Below are 6,000 nucleotides of genomic sequence, written 5' to 3' on the forward strand. Positions count from 1 at the left end.
ACAGAGTAAGGTGTTGCAAGATAGGTTTGTTGAAAAAGGCTATAAGAGGGAAGATCTTCATATGTGTAGCCAAGAAATAGAGATAGGAGGCTATAAAGAAAAAAGAGAGGGGATTAAAAAAAAGGATTTTAGATACTCTTTTAATACTCAATATACTGTACAGGCTGGATTGGTGAAGAACACAATAACTGGGGAGCACTTAAAAATGACCCTGTGTTAGACAAGGAAATACCGGATCGTCCGGATGTTATCTTCAGAAAGATGTTATCTTCCCCCAATTTTCGCAATCACTTGGTCCATAGCGCTATCCCATTGGAAGGTAAGGAGAAAGGTCAGGAGAAGTTCACATGGTGCGGTTTTTGTCCCCCATTTAAAAATAGAATAAAAAAAGAGAGGTATGTGCAAATAGTACATTCGAATGCAAGGAACAAGGATTTTAAGGTAACATAGTACATACATAACATAAGGCCGAAAAAAGACATTTGTCCATCCAGTTCGGCCTGTCATCCTGCAGGTTGATCCAGAGGAAGGCAAAAAAAAAAAACCCTGTGAGGTAGAAGCCAAAATTTTCCTCACTTCAGGGGAATAAAAAATTACTTCCCGACTCCAATCAGGCAATCAGAATAATTCCCTGGATCAACGATCCCTCTCTATAAGCTATAGCCTGTAATATTATTACACTCCAGAAATACATCCAGGCCCCTCTTGAATTCCTTTATTGTACTCACCATCACCACCTCCTCAGGCAGAGAGTTCCATAGTCTCACTGCTCTTACCGTAAAGAATCCTCTTCTATGTTTGTGTACAAAGATGAAGGGAGAGATTACCTGTGAAACTTCAGGGGTGGTCTACATGCTGGAGTGCCCGTGTGGCCCGTGTGGCCTCCAGTTTGTGGGCCGAACAACCAGGAAGCTCAAAGTTCGAGTGCAGGAGCACATCAGAAATATAAAGAAGGGTCTAGAATCGCATGAGGTATCCCTGCATTTCAAAAACAAACATCAGAAGAACCCGAAAGGGTTAAAGTTTACGGGGGTGGAAGTAGTGAAAAGTAATTGGAGAGGAGGGAATTTGATTGCAAAGATAGATCGATGTGAAATTAAATGGATTTATGAATTAAATACACTTCAACCAAAGGGGCTCAATGTGGAGTTCGATCTTGCGGCCTGCCTTGTAGATTGAGTGGAGACATCATGGAAGCACAGTTCGCCTACACCAGGGAGGACTCTGCAAATACATACTTTGCAGCTAGGTATGAACTACTTCACTTAAGGCTAAGAAGAGAGTTTAACCTCTGACGAATGGATGTTGGAGTAAGCGGGAGAGGGTGTGTGTGCCGGCTGGTACAGGTGTAAAAACCTAGTAAATGGAGATGAATGAAATAGAACATGTGACCTGGATGGGTGCAGATAAAAGAATATTTGTGGATGAATGAAAGGAACATCTAAAGAAATTGAGGTTTATAGACAAGATATTAATGTGGATAGGTGGTTTTAAGAAGAGGAAGAATTATGAAAAGTATTACTGGTTTTTAGTGTTTCAGATTGAAATGGGGGAAGGGAGGTGGTATTTAAAGATGGGATGTGGGATTTTAAGTTACGCCCCTGGAGCGAAACCCGGGTCGGGCAGGAGCAATAGGCTGCTATTTGTTATAATCGCTTGTGTCAACCTACATTTGTGAGTATATTAAAAAAAAGGTTTTATGTACTGAATAGCGGCTCTTCACTATTGGAGCTTTTATGTTATATAGAACTACTAAGGAATAAGAACATCGGAGGATTTGTGGTTTTTACTGTGTCTAAGGTGCCTGATTTCCACCTGCCCCTGTGAGTATAATAGGGAAAGGTGCAGGTGAGAAGCATACAGTATACTGTGCTACACTATTGGTGCGCTTTTCCTACAGGAGCTGTAGTGGAAAGAGGAATATTTGGAGTATACGGCATCCCACTAGTGCTTGCATAACTGGAAGATATTTGAGAGAGGAGGAAGTAGTGAATAATCGCGTGGAGATGAAAAAACGCATGCTGATATTGTGAATTGAGCCCACTTCACTCCTGGGACCAGCAGAGGTAAAACTATTGTGAAACCATGGTTTGGAACTTTTGTGACTTTTTATTGAGAATGTGGTAGTGTTACCTACATCCTTAGTGTGCCTCCCTGTGTTTCTCCCACGGACTCCATGCTGGCGGCGCTGCCTCCTCTTTCTTCTTCTTCTCGCCCCGCATAGAACGTCCTGATGCAGCTGCGTCAAGACATAGGAACACTGTGGGCATGGTGATGGTGACACACACAGGGACAGACACAAACACAGGGAGACACACACACACACAGGGACAGACTCTCACAGAGTACGGCCCTGACAGCTAGTCTGTAGACAGATCCCAGAAATCACAGAGAACATCTGGCTGAAAGAAAGAACCGAGCAGCTTCAGGTGGATCTCACCCTGGAAAAGCTTATGTTAGATGGAGACAGTCAGCAGGTTGTATGCAGGGCGCTCTGTGTGCTGACACACTGTAATGCAGATGCTGTAATGGAGGCAGAAAGGTACAGAAGGGCTGGGACCACCACTAGGATGAGGTAAGGGGCAGAAGGACACACACAGAAGCAGGACTAGCCTCAGGGTCATGTGGTCCCTTATATAAGTCCATTACACAGTATAGAAATAATACTCCCAGGAGGTCTGTGCTCAGAGAACCCCCTTTAACCGCCTCCTGGTGTTAATAAGGAATAGAAGGTAATTCAAGAGCAGAGAGCTGGTAGTGAAGGGGTTAATGACAGAAAATGGCGGAGACTAAACACATGCCTCCACCTGCATTTCTGTACACAGCATGTATGAGGGAGGCAGACTGGAGTTGTTAGAGGCCCCGCCCATTAGACTACCAGTCTCCACCTCCTTGGGTGACATCACACCTACCAGCAGCGACTCTATTCTAGTCACTATCCAACCAGTACAGCAGCACATGATCATGTGATCTGCTTGACCTCGCCCATACAGGATCACAGGGTTGCAACGTCATCACAGGTCCTTTACCTCCTCCAGTTGCACAGCCTGGAGACTGACTCCGCCCACACAGGATCACATGGTCGTGACATCATGAAAGGTCTTTTAGCCTCCTCCAACTAGAAAAAGCCTCTAATGTATGGGCTCCTGGGAGGTATAGGTCACGTGATGCGGGAACGTGAACTATGTGGTGAAAATAAATAGCTCTTTAGCACGGCTGCGGAGGGCCCCCATCCCGGCTTAGGCCCTCAGACCACGTCCGAAGTTCCCGACCGGTCAGTCCACCCCCTGCTGACCCTCTAAAAAATTATATGCGAGGGCTTTCAGGTCAGCTGACCCTGTAAAAGATTGTAGGTGAAGGCCTGCTAGTGAGCTGACCCTGAAAAACATTATATGTGAGGGCCTGCAGCTGAGCTGACCCTGTAAAACATTATATGCGAAGAGCATATATGCGAGGGCATTATATGCGACGAATAAGCATGTTGATATGATGGAAGAGGAGGAGGAGGATGAGAAAAGGAAGATTTAACCATATACCCTTGTTTGTGGTGGAAGGGGTGCATGGGAATAAAGTGTATTCAGTACATTATAAACAACACATTTAAAGTCCCTTTATGTTCATTAGCTTTCCTCTGGTGGAGTCGAGAAGCCATGGTCAATCCAGGCCTTGTTCATTTTTATTAGTCAATCTGTCAGCATTTTCAGTTAAAAGTTTTTCAGCAATAAATACCCGCTCAGACAAAACTCTGGCGGAAGGGCAGGCCAGCACCTCCAAGGTGTAGAGCGCCAGTTCGTGCCACGTGTCCAACTTGGACACCCAGTAGTTGTAAGGCACTAAGGGTTAATTGAAGAAGCTGACACGGTCTGCTATGTACTCCTTTCACCATCTTCCAAAATTTTTCCTTCCTCGTGACACTAGGCCACGCATGAGGGTGAGGGTGCTGGCGGGGTGTAATTAAACTGTCCGAGGCTTTGGAGAGTGTTGCCCTGCATCTGTTGGAACAGCTCTGTGTTACCCTTGTCTCCCCTCCTTGGTTGCTCAAGGAACTTCGGATTCTACCGCCAGCATTGTCAGATGGAAATTTTTGGAGCAATTTTTCAACAAGGATCTACAACAAGGACATTAGAGTTGAGCGGACACCTGGATGTTCGGTTTCGAAGGGTTCGGCCGAACTTCGGAAAAAAGTTTGAGTTCGGGACCCGAACTTGACCCGAACTTGACCCCGAACCCGAACCCCATTGAAGTCAATGGGGACCCGAACTTTTGAGCTCTAAAATGGCTGTAAAAATGTCATGGAAAGGGCTAGAGGGCTGCAAATGTCGTCAAAATGTGGTTAAGAGCATGGCAAGTGCTCTGCAAACAAATGTGGATAGGGAAATAAAAAAAATTATCTAGCTCTAGGAGGACCAGGTACATATGGAGTAGGGGGTTGAGGAGGCGGTGGATGTGGCGGTGTAGGTGGAAGTGGCGGTGGAGGAGGAGGAGGGAGCCTACACTTCTTTTTGGTTTTAAATGTATTTGTATTTTTTTTAATTAGGGTACACCCCAAAACATTGGGAAATATAACCTGTGATATCCCACTCCAGTCATGCTAAACACACGTTCAGACAATACACTGGCTGCAGGGCAGGCCAACACCTCCAAGGGGTAAAGGGCAAGCTCAGGCCATGTGCCCAATTTGGAGACCCAGAAGTTGCAGGCGCTGACCCCTGTCAGTCAGTTCGTGTAGGCGTGTGCACACTTACTGCCCCACCATGTCGCACGTCCCCGTGATGTTCACGATCCATTTTGATATCTGCTCTATCAACTTTCGATGTTCTTTTATGCGCCTACCATGGTGATCACGGGTGGCGGGGAATCAGGGTTCCAGGCCAGAGAGGGAGCGTGAGAAAAGAGAGATCACATCCAAGGGAGGATTCATTTTTTCAAATTTAAAATTATAGAGTTGAAATATGGGAGAAATTATTAAAGCATAAAAGTGTGACAACTTTTCAAAGTTTAAGCATTGAATGAAAGGATGTGGCGCGCATTAATTTCTGAATAATATATAATATTTTATTCCCTGTCACCTATGCATAGCAGGTGTTTATTCACATCTAAAATTGTATAATGTCAACCGAAGAATGTAACAGAAAAATTATTGAAATTTATTAAGCTGTCAACTAGGTAGAAAAGGGGTATACTACACCCAAAAATTGGTGAATTTCACCCAAAAATTTAACTGACAATTATTATTTTTTTAAACCTGTCTACTAGGTATAGCAGTGGTATATAACACCCAAAAATTGGTGAATTTCACCAGAAAATGTAACTGACAATTTTTTTTTTTCCGGTCTACTAGGTATAGGAGTGGTACATCACACCCAAAAATTGTTGAATTTCACCAGAATATATAACTGACAATAATTTTTTTTGTTTAACCTGTCTACTAGGTATAGCAGTGGTACTATACACACCAAAATTTGGTAATTTTACCAGAAAATGTAACTGACAATTTTTATATTTTATTTTACCGGTCTACTAGGTATAGCAGAGGTACTAAACACACCAAAATTGGTGAATTTTACCCGAAAATGAAAATGACAATTTTTTTTTTAACCGGCTTACTAGGTATAGCAGTGGTACTATACACCCAAAAATTGTGTCGGGATTCAAACCCGTGACCAGTCACATCCCAGGCGGTAGCCCTGCTTACTAGGCTACCGTCCTCTCTGGACATTCCTCCCTGAAGCCTATTAGTTAACCTCAGTCTTGCCTAGCCTTGCTCATTACCCTTGATTCCCCACACCTGGTACTTCCCTATATAGTCCAGCCCCTTGCACTCCAGTTTGCTGATTATTGAGCTCATGAGCCTTGATCAAGCTTCTCCTCATCTGTTGCTCCTGCTACTGCTGGAAGTCCACTGCTGACCAGGAATTGCCTACCGACTACTCTTCTGCCTTATCCCTACCTACTGAACTGCTACCACCGTTGCCATCCGGATTGTCTGACCACGCTTAC

This window comes from Bufo bufo, chromosome 1, assembly GCF_905171765.1.
Source record: "Bufo bufo chromosome 1, aBufBuf1.1, whole genome shotgun sequence".
NCBI lineage: Eukaryota > Metazoa > Chordata > Amphibia > Anura > Bufonidae > Bufo > Bufo bufo.